The following is a 20,159-nucleotide window of genomic DNA, read 5'->3' on the forward strand; positions in this document are numbered from 1 at the left end:
TGCTTCCAGCTGTGGAATACATAGTTTATTTAAATGGTTGCTATCTTAGATAACTTTAGAAATAAAGGAAAATACTCTCACTGATTCTGTTCAGTGGTAGGATTGTTAAACCATGTGAAGTACAACAGATATGAAGCAAGAACATGCAAAATGTGTGTGTGTGTGTGTGTGTGTGTGTGTGTGTGTGTGTGTGTGTGTGTGTGTGTAGAGATTTACTGGATGAATAAGTAAATAAAAAATAAAAATAAATACTTAAGAATGAGTTAGAAAACTGTTTTGATGAGCTTTACAATAATGTTACAAAAAGGCTAGATTGGTAATTATGAGTGACAAACAGGTATAATGAAGAGATTGCTGTACCTCTAAGCTTTCTGAAATATAAAAATTCCAACACAAGACTGGTACCAAATAAGGGACAGCAACAGATTCAGCAATTGAAGTTTCAACAGGATTCTTTGTACAGGCCTTGGATAAAATATCTGGAGTTTTCCTTGATGTATCCAAGGCATTTGACATAATAAACCAACGGCCGGGGTGGCCGTGCGGTTCTAGGCGCTACAGTCTGGAACCGAATGACCGCTGCGGTCACAGGTTTGAATCCTGCCTCAGGCATGGAAGTGTGTGATGTCCTTAGGTTAGTTAATGTTTAAGTAGTCCTACGTTATAGTGGACTGATGACCTCAGAAGTTAAGTCTCACAGTGCTCAGAGCCATTTGAACAATTTTTGAAAATAATAAATCGCACAGTATGCAGCAGACTGGATAACAACATATTTCAGTGACAGAAGACAATATGTTACTTTTGAAGATATATACATGAGTGATAGAAGCATAACGTTTGGAGTTCCTCAAGGACCTGTAATTGGCCTATCTTGTTAAATTTATTTGTAAACAATGTAATACAAACATGTGAAACTGAAACAAAGTAACTATATGCAGATGACATGACTGAGTGTAACCAACACTTTTGTGGCATTTGAGAAAAAACACACTCACTAGAGAGAGAGAGAGAGAGAGAGAGAGAGAGAGAGAGAGAGAGAGAGGCTCAGGATTAATGAGCTAATCATTAATCTAAAAAAAAAAAAAAAAAAAAAACTATTCACAAGGGTTTCAACAATAGATAAAACAAAACACATATCTGTACTTTTGAATGAAACAGGAGTGAAAGAAATAGTTTCAGTTAAGTCTTTAAGTGTAATGATGTGAGCTAAAGTGTAAACAACAGATTAACACTGGTTTCAGCAAGTTATGCTATATGGCAGCTATTTCTAATGAGACAACTGTCTCAATATGCATTTCAAAAGTTTTTGTATATCATGGTCCCTGCTGAATCATATATCCAATCAGGAATGACAATATGAGGAAACTCTGCCATCACAATAATGAAAAGATTATTGTCACTACATGTATATCCTTCACCGTGCTCTGTATGATGGCTTGTGGAGTATGTATGTAGATACGGATATTTGTAAATGTGTTCAAGACCATTGTGCCTGCATATGAAGACATCACAAATCTGGATACCAATGAGACTATTCATATCCATAACACAAGAAAAAGAAAACAACTGACTTGCCTTTCACATAAGCAACAAAAATTTGGTAAAGGACTTCAATATTCTGCTACAAAATCAATGAAAGCTCTGCCAAGAAATCTGCAATCTCAAAACAGAGAATGGTTTTGCTGAAACCCTGAAAAAATACTGATGAAAAAATAATTCTATAGCAGTGTTGGAGTATACAAGCTGACATTACTAATTTTCTCTGAGACTAATGAATTTTAGGCACAATAAGATAAGAAAGTGAAATAATTTTTTTTATTAGTCACATCTGTAAAATATCTGTAGACGTGCCATATCATAGATTATCAGAATCAAAGAACTCCTACCTAGTTCTTGGACTATGGATGTTTAATAGACTAAGTGCTGACTTTAAAGAACTGCCTGTAAATATTTTTAAAGCTAAATTATACAAGCTACTAGTGAACAATCCGTTTTACACCACTGACGAATTTTTTGAAGATGAAAATACTGCATTCTAATGTGTACCTATTTTATGTGAACCAATTTACATCAATATTGTAGTTTATGTAGAAATATATGCTCTTGACTTTGTCTATGGCTGTAATCAGCCAAATGACAATAAAATTTTATTATTATTATTATTATTATTAATATTATTATTATTATTATTATTATCATGGTCAGTTAGGAACAATATTATAGGCCAGTGGTTGCCAAACTTTTTTGTAACACGACCCACTATTTTTCTGGAAACATTTTTTTGACCCAGTATATACATATGTATACCTACAACTACAATCACTACACAGTAGTTAATAGAGATATAAAAATTATATATAATATGAGACTGAACTTAGTGTTGTATGAAAAAGTGCTTTTCTGAGTAACAATGTTGAAACTGGTGAAGAGAACATAATTAAAGAAAAGAAACAATATTTTGGCCCATAAGAATTTTATTTCATACAAATTAAGTGGTGAACTTAATGAGAATTGTGGGATTGTTTAGTCTTGATGTTAATGACACTTTCTATATCTGGACTGAAGCTTGTTAGTTTTAGTTGTAAATCGTTTTCATGCAAAGTTTATATATATATATATATATATATATATATATATATATATACTTTAAATATGTCTGCTTGTGTCTGTATATGTGTGGATGGATATGTGTGTGTGTGTGCGAGTGTATACCCGTCCTTTTTTCCCCCTAAGGTAAGTCTTTCCGCTCCCGGGATTGGAATGACTCCTTACCCTCTCCCTTAAAACCCACTTCCTTTCGTCTTTCCCTCTCCTTCCCTCTTTCCTGATGAGGCAACAGTTTGTTGCGAAAGCTTGAATTTTGTGTGTGTTTGTTTGTGGTTGTTTGTGTGTCAAATCATCTTTGTTTTTAGATATTTATTTCCTACGTGGAATGTTTCCCTCTATTATAACTATATATATATATATATATATATATATATATATATATATATATATATATATATATATATATAAAAAAACAAAGATGAGGTGACTTACCGAACAAAAGCGCTGGCAGGTCGATAGATACACAAACAAACACAAACATACACACAAAATTCAAGCTTTCGCAACAAACTGTTGCCTCATCAGGAAAGAGGGAAGGAGAGGGGAAGACGAAAGGAAGTGGGTTTTAAGGGAGAGGGTAAGGAGTCATTCCAATCCCGGGAGCGGAAAGACTTACCTTAGGGGGAAAAAAGGACAGGTATACACACGCACATATCCATCCACACATACAGACACAAGCAGACATATTTAAAGACAAAGAGTTTTGGCAGAGATGTCAGTCGAGGCAGAAGTGTAGAGGCAAAGAAGTTGTTGAAAGACAGGTGAGGTATGAGTGGCGGCAACTTGAAATTAGCGGAGATTGAGGCCTGGCGGATGACGAGAAGAGAGGATATACTGAAGGGCAAGTTCCCATCTCCGGAGTTCGGATAGGTTGGTGTTGGTGGGAAGTATCCAGATAACCCGGACGGTGTAACACTGTGCCAAGATGTGCTGGCTGTGCGCCGAGGCATGTTTAGCCACAGGGTGATCCTCATTACCAACAAACACTGTCTGCCTGTGTCCATTCATGCGAATGGACAGTTTGTTGCTGGTCATTCCCACATAGAATGCATCACAGTGTAGGCAGGTCAGTTGGTAAATCACATGGGTGCTTTCACACGTGGCTCTGCCTTTGATCGTGTACACCTTCCGGGTTACAGGACTGGAGTAGGTGGTGGTGGGAGGGTGCATGGGACAGGTTTTGCATCGGGGGCGGTTACAAGGATAGGAGCCAGAGGGTAGGGAAGGTGGTTTGGGGATTTCATAGGGATGAACTAACAGGTTACGAAGGTTAGGTGGACAGCGGAAAGACACTCTTGGCGGAGTGGGGAGGATTTCATGAAGGATGGATCTCATTTCAGGGCAGGATTTGAGGAAGTCGTATCCCTGCTGGAGAGCCACATTCAGAGTCTGGTCCAGTCCCGGAAAGTATCCTGTCACAAGTGGGGCACTTTTGTGGTTCTTCTGTGGGGGATTCTGGGTTTGAGGGGACGAGGAAGTGGCTCTGGTTATTTGCTTCTGTACCAGGTCGGGAGGGTAGTTGCGGGATGCGAAAGCTGTTTTCAGGTTGTTGGTGTAATGATTCAGGGATTCCGGACTGGAGCAGATTCGTTTGCCACGAAGTCCTAGGCTGTAGGGAAGGGACCGTTTGATGTGGAATGGGTGGCAGCTGTCATAATGGAGGTACTGTTGCTTGTTGGTGGGTTTGATGTGGACGGACGTGTGAAGTTGACCATTGGACAGGTGGAGGTCAACGTCAAGGAAAGTGGCATGGCATTTGGAGTAGGACCAGGTGAAACTGATGGAACCAAAGGAGTTGAGGTTGGAGAGGAAATTCTGGAGTTCTTCTTCACTGTGAGTCCAGATCATGAAGATGTCATCAATAAATCTGTACCAAACTTTGGGTTGGCAGACTTGGGTAACCAAGAAGGCTTCCTCTAAGCGACCCATGAATAGGTTGGCGTACGAGGGGGCCATCCTGGTGCCCATGGCTGTTCCCTTTAATTGTTGGTATGTCTGGCTCTCAAAAGTGAAGAAGTTGTGGGTCAGGATGAAGCTGGCTAAGGTGATGAGGAAAGAGGTTTTAGGTAGGGTGGCAGGTGATCGGCGTGAAAGGAAATGCTCCATCGCAGCGAGGCCCTGGACGTGCGGAATATTTGTGTATAAGGACGTGGCATCAATGGTTACAAGGATGGTTTCCGGGGGTAACAGATTGGGTAAGGATTCCAGGCGTTCAAGGAAGTGGTTGGTGTCCTTGATGAAGGATGGGAGACTGCATGTAATGGGTTGAAGGTGTTGATCTACGTAGGCAGAGATACACTCTGTGGGGGCTTGGTAACCAGCTACAATGGGGCGGCCGGGATGATTGGGTTTGTGGATTTTAGGAAGAAGGTAGAAGGTAGGGGTGCGGGGTGTCGGTGGGGTCAGGAGGTTGATGGAGTCAGGTGAAAGGTTTTGCAGGGGGCCTAAGGTTCTGAGGATTCCTTGAAGCTCCGCCTGGACATCGGGAATGGGGCTACCTTGGCAAACTTTGTATGTGGTGTTGTCTGAAAGCTGACGCAGTCCCTCAGCCACATACTCCCGACGATCAAGTACCACGGTTGTGGAACCCTTGTCCGCCGGAAGAATGACGATGGACCGGTCAGCCTTCAGATCACGGATAGCCTGGGCTTCAGCAGTGGTGATGTTGGGTGTAGGATTAAGGTTTTTTAAGAAGGATTGAGATGCAAGGCTGGAAGTCAGAAATTCCTGGAAGGTTTGGAGAGGGTGATTTTGAGGAAGAGGAGGTGGGTCCCGCTGTGACGGAGGACGGAACTGTTCCAAGCAGGGTTCAATTTGGATGGTGTCTTGAGGAGTCGGATCATTAGGAGTAGGATTAGGATCATTTTTCTTCGTGGCAAAGTGATACTTCCAGCAGAGAGTACGAGTGTAGGACAGTAAATCTTTGACGAGGGCTGTTTGGTTGAATCTGGGAGTGGGGCTGAAGGTGAGGCCTTTGGATAGGACAGAGGTTTCGGATTGGGAGAGAGGTTTGGAGGAAAGGTTAACTACTGAATTAGAGTGTTGTGGTTCCAGATTGTGTTGATCGGAATTTTGAGGTTTTGGAGGGAGTGGAGCTGGAAGTGGGAGATTGAGTAGATGGGAGAGACTGGGTTTGTGTGCAATGAGAGAAGGTTGAGGTTTGCTGGAAAGGTTGTGAAGGGTGAGTGAGTTGCCTTTCCGGAGGTGGGAAACCAGGAGATTGGATAGTTTTTTGAGGTGGAGGGTGGCATGCTGTTCTAATTTACGGTTGGCCTGTAGGAGGATGCTCTGAACAGCCGGTGTGGATGTGGGTGAGGAAAGATTAAGGACTTTTATTAAGGATAGGAGTTGACGGGTGTGTTCATTGGCTGAGTTGATGTGTAGGTGAAGGATTAGGTGGGTGAGGGCAATGGATTGTTCAGTTTGGAACTGGTATAGGGACTGATGGAAGGAAGGGTTGCAGCCAGAGATGGGAACTTTGAGTGTGAGGCCTTTGGGGGTAATGCCAAATGTCAGACAAGCCTGAGAAAATAAAATATGCGAGCGTAATCTGGCTAGGGCGAAGGCATGTTTGCGGAGGGAATGTAAATAAAAGTTAATGGGGTCATTGTGGGGGTGTTGTGAGGGTGACATGGTATTAGAAGGTGGAAAGTGTAACATGAAGTGAAATGAAAATGAAAATAAAAATATATGGGGAGAGATAAAGGTGAACCGGAAAGAAACTGGAGATCTGGAATGAAAAAAGGCGAAAAGGTGTTGGTTACAGCTGGGCTATGTTGGACTTGGGTTGGTAGACAACGATGTGCATAAAGGTTAGTTGGTTGTGTTGCCGCCAAAACACGTTAAAGGACGGAGAAATTCGGGAAAATTTCGAAAAAACTGCGTGTAGTATATTAAAAGGAGTGGTATTGTGGTGGCAGATTATGAAAATGAGGCTAACAATTGTCTGACGAAGAAATAATGGCGTTAAAACCTGTGGGAAGCGGCTAAAAATGATCAGTGATGTCGGAAAAACGGAAATGGAAATAAAGCGAAAGTTATTAGAACTGGCCGAAATGGTTGTTTAAAAGGTGAAAAGAGCTGTTTGTGAACTAGAAACGGTGGATATTATAGCGGCGGTAGTGCTGAAAGCGGCAAAAAAATTTTTTTGGTTATGGTTTGGAAGTGGGTTACGTATTATTGAGTATATATATAGGCGGGATAAAATAGTATAGCAGATTACGGTAAAAAGGAGAAGGTGAATACAAAGTGAAACTACTGGCAAAAACAGAAAGAGGAAAATAAGACGACAGAAAAGATTTCGAAATGCAACAGTGACAATAACAAACGTGATTGTTGGATTCAAATTAATGATATCAATATAATGGAAGGAAACATTCCACGTGGGAAAAATTATATATAAAAAACAAAGATGAGGTGACTTACCGAACAAAAGCGCTGGCAGGTCGATAGACACACAAACAAACACAAACATACACACAAAATTCAAGCTTTCGCAACAAACTGTTGCCTCATCAGGAAAGAGGGAAGGAGAGGGGAAGACGAAAGGAAGTGGGTTTTAAGGGAGAGGGTAAGGAGTCATTCCAATCCCGGGAGCGGAAAGACTTACCTTAGGGGGAAAAAAGGACAGGTATACACTCGCACACACGCACATATCCATCCACACATACAGACACAAGCAGACATATTTAAAGACAAAGAGTTTTGGCAGAGATGTCAGTCGAGGCAGAAGTGTAGAGGCAAAGAAGTTGTTGAAAGACAGGTGAGGTATGAGTGGCGGCAACTTGAAATTAGCGGAGATTGAGGCCTGACGGATGACGAGAAGAGAGGATATACTGAAGGGCAAGTTCCCATCTCCGGAGTTCGGATAGGTTGGTGTTGGTGGGAAGTATCCAGATAACCCGGACGGTTGTGTTGTGTTTGTTGGTAATGAGGATCACCCTGTGGCTAAACATGCCTTGGCGCACAGCCAGCACATCTTGGCACAGTGTTACACCGTCCGGGTTATCTGGATACTTCCCACCAACACCAACCTATCCGAACTCCGGAGATGGGAACTTGCCCTTCAGTATATCCTCTCTTCTCGTCATCCGCCAGGCCTCAATCTCCGCTAATTTCAAGTTGCCGCCACTCATACCTCACCTGTCTTTCAACAACTTCTTTGCCTCTACACTTCTGCCTCGACTGACATCTCTGCCAAAACTCTTTGTCTTTAAATATGTCTGCTTGTGTCTGTATGTGTGGATGGATATGTGCGTGTGTATACCTGTCCTTTTTTCCCCCTAAGGTAAGTCTTTCCGCTCCCGGGATTGGAATGACTCCTTACCCTCTCCCTTAAAACCCACTTCCTTTCGTCTTCCCCTCTCCTTCCCTCTTTCCTGATGAGGCAACAGTTTGTTGCGAAAGCTTGAATTTTGTGTGTATGTTTGTGTTTGTTTGTGTGTCTATCGACCTGCCAGCGCTTTTGTTCGGTAAGTCACCTCATCTTTGTTTTTTATATATAATTTTTCCCACGTGGAATGTTTCCTTCCATTATATATATATATATATATATATATATATATATATATATATATATATATATATATATATATATATATATATATATATATATATATATAAAATTTTAAAACCAAGCTAGAAAAAGCACATCCACATAAGTTAGTAGTTGTGAACCCCATTAGTTCCTTCAAAGCTATCTTTGCAAACACTCGATACTCTCCCTTTGATTTGATTCAAAATGGCATTAGGCTTAATTCTTAAAATAAAGTTTTCAATGCAGAATCACATGATATTTCTACTAAGGAGTCTTCCGCAGATGCTGACAGTTTTAAATTTTTAAGGTTGTCCTCTTCAAACGGATTTCTTATGCATAGCTGTTCATCAGGAATTCTTGGAAAGTAATACCTACAACAAGAAATCAATATTAAGTGACACTACTGAATAAGCAAACAACTATCAGCGGGATCAATGTGAAACTATCAAATTCTTTTGAGTTCACTATGTGGGGATGGCCATCTATCATTTTGAAAATGGAGGTGATTGAACTTATTATTACTTTTCTGTATTGGGTGAAAAAGAATAACATGAAAATTATAAACATGTTTAATAAGGAATACTTCAATTCTAAGTGATCACAAGTAAAATTATTTCAGAATAAGTACCTGAAACTAGAGACCAGTGCTTCAAGATGTTCCTTCGTGGCAGGTGCTGTTTCCTCATTAACTTTGATTCCATATGTCTCTAAGAAATCATTGAGGAGTTGGAATGCATCAGAACAACTCTCTTTCATTTTAGTGGACCATCTTTCAAGTTTTTTTAATAGTTGCTTCTATTTTACTGTGAACGTAGAACTTGTGGACTTCCTTCCCTTGCAGCAATAAATTGAGGCTATTAAGAGCACTGAATATGTCACTCAGGTATGAAAGACATATTAGCCAGTTTTCATCAGTTAACATATCCAATAAACAGCTCACAGGTTTTGCAACACTTTTGTGCTCCAACAGGAAGATTCTCAGCTTATCTCGAAGCTCAAATAATCTTGATAGCACTTTCCCTCTTGACAACCAGTGTACTTCACAGTACGGGAGAAGTGTTTTGTGCTCAGTGCCCATCTCATTGCACAGTATGGCAAACAATCTTGAATTTTTAAGTCTAGATTTAAGGAAATTCACAATTTTAACTGTGTCATTAGTGGTTTTCCCAAGGCTTTCAGACAGACCTTTACCTACAAGGGCCTCTTGGTGCAGGCTACAGTGAGTCCACTGAACAGAAGGGGCAAATGCCCTAACTTTGGCAGTCAAACCTGAGTAAATGCCAGATATAACATGGGCACCATCAGTTGTCAGTGCAATACATTTTGTCCATTCTATTTAATTTTCTACCATAAAGCCATCAAGACATTAAAAAATTTCTTCCCCTGTTGTTATCATTGGCAAACATTTACAAAAGAGCATTTCTTCTTCTGTACTCCCACCATATTCAAACATAACAAAAGCTAAAAGAGTAGCCACACTGGTTATATCTGTGCTTTCTTCAAGCTGAGGTGGAAAGTAGTCACTTTGCTTGAAAACTGTGATCATGGACTGTTTTACAAACTCTGACATTTTATCAATCCTTCTCTTTCCTGTTGTGTTTGACAGGGTATTTCATCAATTATCTTGTGTGCTTTTCACCAAATAAAGCATCAGATATTATTTTGGCTGCTGGTAAAATAATATCCTCTCATATGTTGTGAGCTGCCCCCTTTTTGGCTATCAATAATGACAGTCGATATGAAGCAATTGTAGCTTGCTTATTTTATTTCCCAGAAGTCGGTTTCGTCATCACTGATTTTGACTTAAAAAATTTTCATTTATTGTCTTGGAAAAAATTGATTTACTTACTTACATTTCTTTGATAAATGTTTTTCCAGTTTCGAGGGTTTCGTATTCTTGCAAGGAAGTACTTCAAAGCACACAACATACTGAGGAAGTGCATTTTGTGTGTGTGTGTGTGTGTGTGTGTGTGTGTGTGTGTGTGTGTGTGTGTGTGTGTGTGTGTGTGTGTGATATAAGGTTCACAAAAAGTAATTTACAGGACCAATAAAATCACAGTCAGAATTACAGTCACTGAGTACTGTGTGCAGAACTATTCATGACAGTCGTATGTATGAGAGGCAGTGAGCATGTTTATACAGCTCACTGCTACCCACTGCAAGTAGACTTCCACCACATTGTGGGAAAATGTCAACTAGAGGAGGAGCTTGCACACACAGCACATTTGAGAAGAAGCAATGACATCACATGGCTCATACTTATTTGTTCAGGTACTTCTATGTTCCACTGCAGAACTTCAGCAAATCAAGAGAATGACATTTTACTGTGTAAAAATTTAAAATACAAAACATAATAAAACCAGTCATATGAACAGAAACAGAATGCATGGCAGTGAACAGATTGAAATACGGCAACAATTAGTTAATTAATTGTGAGATATAATTAAAATTTTGCACAATAATTGATGGCTAGCTCATTAAAAATGGTTGGCCATTGCTGATCCTAGTGCAGTCATAAATGTCACATAGATGAGCCAATTTAATACAAGGGAACCCATACCTATCGGCAAGGGGAGACCATACTCCCCTCCCCCTGAGCTCTCAGGAAAAGGAAAAATGTAGCCTATTCAGGTGTTTTTATTTCAAGAAAACAATTTAAAAGTTGGTATTAAAGAGGTTTTCAATATGGTCAAACCTGAAATATTTTTTGGTTACCTACAAATTGCCATTTGTCTCCCAAAATGTTAAAAATGTACCATACCCTAGGTCCAGGTCCCCCCCTAAAAACTATTGTATGGGCATCCTTGATTCAGTATGACCTTCTTTTGTGGCTCACTCCTTTGTAGCTACAGTTTCTGATTACACATTCATAAGTACGTTGCAACATGAAAAAAAGTCAATAAGTTCACAATAAAACAATGTTGAACAACAAGGAAATGAAAGAAAAATTCACACAACTAATTCATTGTGCACAAAGATTAAACTGAACTCAGGCCAACAGCTGTATAACCACACAGGTATGTCAATATTAGTAAAAAGTGATGGAAACTATTGTCAAAATGAGATCACATGGTTGAATAAGTATACAATTCCATAAGTGCTGACGCATAGGCTAATTTCACACTAGCAATCTCATACACAGGTGTAACTGACTTGCTCCACAGTAACAACAGTCTACTTTGCTATCTGGCAGACACCGTAAATGTAGCACTGCCATCTAGGGAAATGTTAATTAGATCAGAACATAAAATCAGATGCTTCACTGAGAATTAGAGTGAGCTTGTGACAATTTGGGCTAAAACTGGCTTGCTAGCTCGCTGCAAGTGATCAAACAGCCAGAGATGATGTTTTCCTTACTGGCAGTGCCCTCGTTAGATGTAAAAATGTTCAATGTGTCATTGTTAATCATTAACAAAAACCACCTCACTATGTTATTACACATTTATTGTATTACAAACAGTTTCATTCATTGGAGATCTTCAGGTTATGGAGTTGTGCTGAAGTCATGACACAAACGGTCTGGTTGTCACATGAAATGTGGAAGGAAAAACCCAAAACCTTTGATCATAAACATTCTGCTGACCACCTGGCAGATGTATGGCAAAAAACTGCACATTGTATGCACAATGCTGTGTCTGCTTACCATACTTCTGTCAGGCAGTCAGAAGAATGTTTATGATAAATCCAGAGTGAAATTTTCACTCTGCAGCGGAGTGTGCACTGATATGAAACTTCCTGGCAGAGACTCGAACTTGGGACCTTTGCCTTTCATGGGCAAGTGCTCTCCTTTCTTTCAGGAGTGCTAGTTCTGCATGGTTCGCAGGAGAGCTTCTGTAAAGTTAGGAGGGTAGGAGGCGAGGTACCGGCAGAAGTAAAGCTGTGAGGACGGGGCGTGAGTCGTGCTTGGGTAGGTCAGTTGGTAGAGCACTTGCCCGCGAAAGGCAAAGGTCCCAAGTTTGAGTGTTGGTCCAGCACACAGTTTTAATCTGCCAGGAGGTTTCATATCAGTGCACACTCCACTGCAGAGTGAAAATCTCATTCTGGAAACATTCCCCAGGCTGTGGCTAAGCCATGTCTCCGCATTTTCCTTTCTTTCAGGAGTGCTAGTTCTGCGTAGTTCGCAGGAGAGCTTCTATAAAGTTTGGAGGGTAGGAGGCGAGGTACTGGCAGAAGTAAAGCTGTGAGGACTGGGCATGAGTCGTGCTTGGGTAGCTCAGTTGGTAGAGCACTTGCTGCAAAAGGCAAAGGTCCCGAGTTTGAGTCTTGGTCCAGCACACAGTTTTAATCTGCCAGGAGTTTTCATATCAGTGCACACTCCACTGCAGAGTGAAAATCTCATTCTGGAAACATTCCCCAGGCTGTGACTAAGCCATGTCTGTGCATTTTCCTTTCTTTCAGGAGTGCTAGTTCTGCATAGTTCGCAGGAGAGCTTCTGTAAAGTTTGGAGGGTAGGAGGCGAGGTACTGGCAGAAGTAAAGCTGTGAGGACGGGGCGTGAGGTGTGCTTGGATAGCTCAGTTAGTAGAGCACTTGCCCGCGAAAGGCAGAGGTCCCGAGTTCGAGTCTCAGTCCGGCACACAGTTTTAATCTGCCAGGAAGTTGCTTTATGATAACTGCTTTTGGATTTGGTCTTCAATGTCACATATGACAACCAGAATATTTCTGTCATGGCTTTAACAAAATTCGACAACCTGAAGCTGTTAAATGAATGAAACTGGTCCTAAAACAATAAAAGTGTAATAACAACATTGTGGGAAAAGACAGATTGCTACTTACTGTAAAGAAGACACATTAAAGTTGCAGACAGACATAGTTAAAAGCTTTTGGCCATAGCATTCATCAGCAAAAGAGAAACACATACCATTTGTATACACAACCAAGCACATCTCATGATGTGCCACCAACTTCACATCTTGGGCCAGAATGTACAGTAATGTGTATAATATAGGTGAGGTAGTTTTCATTAATTATTAAAATTAGTGTGAGCTATGGTGCTCAACATAATCTGGATTATATGAGTAACATGTCAATAGTTCCATGTTTTCTGTTGATAAATCGGTAGGTTGATAAGAATCTCAATGATGTCACGCTGATTCAAATTTAAGTCCAGTTACATGAAGTTGAAATGATCATGGCAGTGGGTATCTGCCTATTTACACTCTGCAAGTTGTAGTATGCTCATGTATCAGCAGCCATCTTGCTTTTTTCTCCATGATTTGAAATTGTTAAACATGGATAATACTTAGTAGGTTTCCTCAATATTGTATTAAGATTAGTATCAATGGTACTACATAGTGACAGCTATAATTATCACATGATTTTTATGTCTGTAGTGATTTTCAGTAAGAATGCAGGGTGTTAATGGGTGCCAAAAACCAGGGCAAGGTTAGATAATGAGGACAAAATAATAGTTTGCTCACATATTCATTTATTAAAAGCAATTTTTACATCCATCATTCATTCAAAACTTTACATGCAGTAATACTACAAATGTAGAAAAGATAATTTATCATCAGTGGGCATTAATTTCTTCTCTTCAATAGAGCAACAAGTGCCAACATTAGGACTGACAAATACAGTAGCACTGCAAATTTATAAAGAACGCACAATTTGTTAACAATTTACAAACTCTTTTAAAAGCAATAACAAGAATAAATATTAGAGTTTATACATACTATATCAAAGTAAAACTCATCATTCAATGAGAGTCTACGTACATTCTTTTAAAACATTAAGCGCAGCCACAAAATAACACTAAAGTACTCAATAGTTTCTCCATCAAACTGTCAGAATACAACCATAGTTGTTATTGCCTCAACATAAAACAGTCTGTCTCAATGCGTCACACTTTTCAAGGCATACAACACTCACTGTTGGGATGTGCAGCAATCGCTATGCATGTGCGCACGCCCCCCTCCCCCCCCCCACCACACACACACTTATTCATACCTCTGGTTTGAAGCTACCAACAACAGAGTGCTTAATATTCAATGGTGATACTAGAATGAACCCAACATTTGTAAATCTGCTTTTTATAACAGAGATGACCTACACAGGGAGGTGAAAAGTTTGTGTGTTGGAAAGGAAACACACATTTTTCAATAACTTTTATTATTTATTTTTCATATCCAGGGTGGAAATAAATATACATTCATCATTTCACACAAAAAGGTTGTTTATAGGGTAAATAACACTTTATTCTTCAAGCTGTGTTTTCAAATGATGAGTTTATTGACAATTAAGGTATCCCAAGTTGTTTACATCATCCTAAAGTATATATTGCAGCTGTGCAGGTTTCCTAGCCAATCTAGGGGCTATTAAAAACTTTTATTTCTAATTTTTCACTTAAATTTTTGTCTGCAATATTGAAATGCAATTCGTTTTGACCCATGTGCAGTGAAGGATTGTCATTTAAGCAAAGACTGTTTGCTCCTGTGGAGTGTGATCCACTGACAGCATGCTTACTTTTAATCCATTCTTGGTAGCCAGTTGGAAGTGTGGGAGAAGAAACATGTGTTGATCATTGGCTGCTGTCAAAGTGCGTCAGCTCTAGACCTGAGCCCTCACTGGCACCATCTTTCAGGTAGCAATGGTTTGATGTGAGATCTCTCATATTCTCCTTTTTTCTTGGACTTTGTTCTGGCACTAACAGGACATCTCTTCATGACTACATTCACTGGCTGATAACCACCTTTCATTCTATGAAGGAAGCTGTAAATTTGTCACAATGTTTACCATGAGTTAACTGTCAGAAGAGAGTTAGTTGATGCACAGTCAGCCAATAATGCCTACAGCATGTCATACTGGCTAATGTGGTCAAGACATTCCCCACTGCCATACACGCAGACAGCCTTGTCTGACAGTCTCAGCTAGCTTCAGCCACGGGAGCCCTTGCTTTGCTGCCCAAGCTGTTAACACCTTGCCACATTGTCACGACCTCAACATTGAGATGACTATTTGCTAGTGGTGTAACAGAAGTAACAAAATACTTCAATGATCAGGGACTCAAGGTGAATGTCACCAAATCTCAACTACTGACATTTAAAACAGACATTTCTCACCACAACAATATGAATAGTGTGTGTAATATCTTTGCAATAGAAAACGGCAACTGTAAATTCCTGGGTGTATATGTTGATGAAAATTTGCGGCGGACATATTACATTAATTTCTTATGTGGAAAAGACAGTAGTGCCATATATCTCCACAGCCAACTCGCAAAGATAGATCTGAGCCAAGCACTGAAATTAGTATATTATGGAACACTTTATCCCTTTCTCAATTACGGAATTGAACTATGGGGCTGTGCAGCCGATGTACATTTAAAAAGAAACTACTACTACAGAAAAGAGCAATAAGACATATACATGGGATGGGACATAGAGATTCTTATTGTGAAGTGTTTGTGCAGCACAAATATCTGACAATATATTCTCTGTACATCTTCAAAATAGTTGTATTTTTTATAAGTCAACCAACAGAAGCTATCAAGGGCAGTGATGTACATGATCACAACGCTAGAACAAAATGTAACTATTTCTGTAACAGAACAATGTTAAAAATGAGTGATAGAAGCCCGTATATCAGTGGTTTGATTTGGTATAACAAGCTACCAAACGCTCTAAGAACGTACACAGGAAATGTTTTTAAAACAAAATTAAAATCTTTTCTAATAGAAAAATGTTTACATTCTTTCAACAAATTTTAAGATAGTGATTGTAACAGCTGTAATGTGATAAATGTAAAAAATAGACATAAGAAGCAAGAGCTACAGAATATAGTTTATTTTATAAATGTAAATGTAACCACAGTATTAAGTCTGACATTTGCAAAAGCCATCATTATGATGGCTCCATGCAAAGAAAACATAAATAAATAAATAAATATCACTAAGCCATCGGTTTACAGTGGCACCCTGTCCAGCTGGAGATGTAGAAGATGCAACAGCCATCAAAGAAGATAACAATGTTTTTACATTTTAGTGAGGTGACTTGCTACAGCTTCAGGAACATGAGGAGCTGTATTTTAGACATCAGCAGTGTGAATTATTCTTTATTCTTAAAAACGGTTGTGGAATGGGGAAAATGAGCCCTACATTCAAATTTAAAAAAATTACTGGTATGTAATTACTCATATAAAGTCAAAGGATTTAAATAGAGACTTAAAATCGTATGGAGAAGAGTGGAACAGTGTAATTCAAGGCACTTGCTAGGCAAATAAAGATAAGTAACAAAAGTTCAGTTTTACCACCCTATCAACAAGGGGAGTGGGTTCTATTGAGCAGTTCTACAATTAGGTAAGGAAAAAAAACCCAAGATATTCTTCTTGTATTATGAAGGACCAAACCAGATTTTATGACTAACATTGTGACAAAGTATGCTGGTATCTTTCTATTTCCTCTCTTGTTTTACCATCTGCCTCCTTAAATTTGTTTTTCACTTTTAACTAATAGCTATTGATATATGCAAGTATAATCTGCATTTTCATAAAAGAGAAAGGTTGGCCCTCAGTTTTAAAGAATATAATACCAGATCTAGTTTTGTGCTTAGTTTTGTGTACATCATCAATTTCCAAATTTATTTTGACTATTCCTAATCAATATCTTTCATTACAGGGTGAAATCAGTAATTATTCCATGACTTAAATTCTGTTGTTGGCTTACAAACAAATATAAATTCTGTAATAATGATAAATATTTGGAAAAAGAATCACTAAGATTCTTAAAGTATTTATTTGGCTGTATTTGAAAACATGATGATAAACATTTGGAAAAAGAATCACTAAGATTCTTAAAGTATTTATTTGGCTGCATTTGAAAACATGTTAGCAAGGCCAGCTCTTAATTAATTCCAAAGCAATGACCAGTTTTGTCGAAAGTATTGTTTGTATGACGATATCTGTTAATTTCATCATTTAAACAAATAATTCAGCCTAGCTCTTGTAGTAGAAGAAACTGTTAAAAAGAACAATTTTTTTGATATATTCAGTTAATTGGATGAGTTATGTTTTAATTGTAATTTCTGCAACTTAAACATTGACCAATGTGTGTAGTTTCAGTACCTATTATTGTGATGATATGTAAAGGCCTGACTTTTGGTCCTGAGACAGTCAGTCCAGGGCAGATTTTCAGCCGAGGGATCTGTGCTGGTTAGAACAATAACAATGCATCAAATTAACAGTGGAATAAGTGTAACACAGTTAGACCATGTGTTAAAACAATTACACTGTCTGTTCAATATGTACCATATTATTCTGCAAGAACTGTGAACTGTGTGGTTAGGTTTTTACTGCTCATAGATATTCAACAGTAAACTATTGTAGCAGTATGCTGATGTTTGCCTGGAATCTATTAATGAGGCTTATCTAAATTTGCCAATAGTTAACTGGCCATATAACTGTAATATTGGGGGATTGTGAACAGTGAAAGTAAAGAAATGTGAAATGCAACTGTGCAACTGTCGGCTACACCATTTACAGTAATCATTGGTGACCTTCCAACCCCATTTTTCAGCCCAGGGTAGTGCAGCTGCTAAGGCATGTTTACTTGTGTGGGGCTAACTCCCTGCTGCCTGCCTCTGCTTATGTGGGCAAACACTGCTGCTGCTGCTGCTGCTGTAAATGGTTTCATCCATGCTGGGTTGATGGCCTGATTCTGCATGCCACAACAAACCCCATTCTCTGCAGCAGGGCAACTTCTAGTTTACATGGTGGGCCACCACCTTGCTGGATCCATTGAAGAGTAGTCACCGAAAGTGTTAAAACTTTTATTTCACTGGGAAACGAGATAATCAACTCCAGGGCCCTCTGCTGGTTCAGTTCTTTGAGTATGGAACCACAATCAATGTGCAGCGCTATGAAGACACTTTCAAGAAACTGTGATGCATTATAAAGTTAAAATGCGCAGGAATGCTGTCGGACGGAATCATCTTGTTGTATGATAATGCTGACCCCACACTGCTAGGGAGATGAAGGCTATGATTCAGTAATTTTGTTGGGAAACAATGTAACATCCTCCATATGGTATAGATATTTCACCCTATGATTTTCAAATCTTTGGCGACCTACAGAAATACATGTGTGGACGTCGGTTTCAGTCAGACGTGGAAGTGCAAACATAGGTGTGTTGTGCATCCACCTGTGTTCTAGGAAACAGGAACTGAACTTCTCTTGTCCCAGTGGGATAAATGTCTTAACACATGTGGTAATACTTTTGTATGCTCCCGATGTGGCGGGTGTTCGGTTTTCATCTGACTGACCCCCATGCATAACGTAACATACACTACTGGCCATTAAAATTGCTACACCAAGAAGAAATGCAGATGATAAACGTGTATTCATTGCACATGTGATTACATTTTCACGCAATTTGGGTGCATAGATCCTGAGAAATCAGTACCCAGAACAACCATCTCTGGCCGTAATAACAGCCTTGATACACCTGGGCATTCAATCAAACAGAGTTTGGATGGCGTGTACAGGTACAACTGGCCATGCAGCTTCAACACGATACCACAGTTCATCAAGAGTAGTGACTGGTGTATTATGACGAGCCAGTTGCTTAGCCACCATTGACCAGACGTTTTCAATTGGTGAGAGATCTGGAGAATGTGCCGGCCAGGGCAGTAGTCAAACATTTTATGTATCCAGAAAGGCCTGTACAGGACGTGCAACATGCGGTCGTACATTATCCTGCTGAAATGTAGGGTTTCGCAGGGATCGAAAAAGGGTAGGGCCACGGGTCGTAAAACGTCTGAAATGTAACGTCCACTGTTCAATGTGTTGTCAATGCGAACAAGAGGTGACTGAGACGTGTAACCAATGGCACCCCATACCATCACGCCGGGTGATACGCCAGTATGGCGATGACGAATACACGCTTCCAATGTGCGTTCACCGCAATGTCGCCAAACAGGGATGTGACCATCATGATGCTGTAAACAGAACCTGGATTGATCCGAAAAAATGAAGTTTTGCCATTCGTGCACTGAGGTTCGTCGTTAAGTACACCATCGCAGGCACTCCTGTCTGTGATGCAGTGTCAAGGATATCCGCAGCCATGGTCTCCGAGCTGATAGTCCATGCTGCTGCAAATGTCGTCGAACTGTTCGTGCAGATGGTTTTTGTCTTGCAAACGTCCCCATCTGTTGGCTCAGAGATCGAGACGCGGCTGCATGATCCATTACAGTCATGCGGATAAGATGGCTGTCATCTCGACTGCTAGTGATACGAGGCCGTTGGGATCCAGCACTGTGTTCCGTATTACCCTCCTGAACCTACAGATTCCATACTCTGCCTACAGGCATTGGATCTCGAACAATGCGAGCAGTAATGTCACAATATGATAAATCCCAATCGTGATAGGCTACAATCCGACGTTTATCAAAGTCGGAAACGTGATGGTACGCATTGCTCCTCCTTACACGACGCATCACAACAATGTTTCACCAGTGTATGAGAAATCGGTTGGAAACTTTCCTCATGTCAGCACGTTGTAGGTGTCGCCACTGGCGCCAACCTTGTGTGAATGCTCTGAAAAGCTAATCATTTGCATATCACAACATCATCTTCCTGTTGGTTAAATTTCGCGTCTGTAGCACGTCATCTCCGTGGTGTACCAATTTTAATGGCCTGTAGTGTAAAAATCAGCGCTAAATGTTCTAGTTGCATCCCAAAGTGCACACTACAGGCAGATGTGGCAAAACGCCGCTGCAGGCTGGAGCGTCACATGGTATGCGGCCACTTACCCTACTGCCCGCTCTGTTACATGCACATCACAGTACTGTGTAGGTAGATGTCCTAACAGTACGTAATTAAAACTCCTAATTTTTCCCATGTTCAAAGCATCTTGTAGACAAGTGCACCGCCCTGAAGACAGATGATTTCTGGTTTGCAGTCCAGACCTCTTATCACATATTTTTCTTTCAGTGTGTCCAAAACGTTTGCTAAATACGAGGTTTGGTTTGAAAAGTTCTCAGAACAGAATAGAAAAAAAGTACTTACATCACTGAAACTTTTTT

The 20,159-nt window shown here is 39.9% G+C and overlaps 1 protein-coding gene across 1 annotated transcript in view; it reads right to left on the reverse strand.

Annotated features, from left to right (window-relative positions):
• The window catches only part of LOC124594418 (solute carrier family 22 member 7-like), a 148,588-nt gene that overhangs the window by 46,090 nt on the left and 82,339 nt on the right, over positions 1-20,159 (reverse strand). The window lies entirely within an intron of this gene.

This window comes from Schistocerca americana, chromosome 1, assembly GCF_021461395.2.
Source record: "Schistocerca americana isolate TAMUIC-IGC-003095 chromosome 1, iqSchAmer2.1, whole genome shotgun sequence".
Lineage (NCBI taxonomy): Eukaryota > Metazoa > Arthropoda > Insecta > Orthoptera > Acrididae > Schistocerca > Schistocerca americana.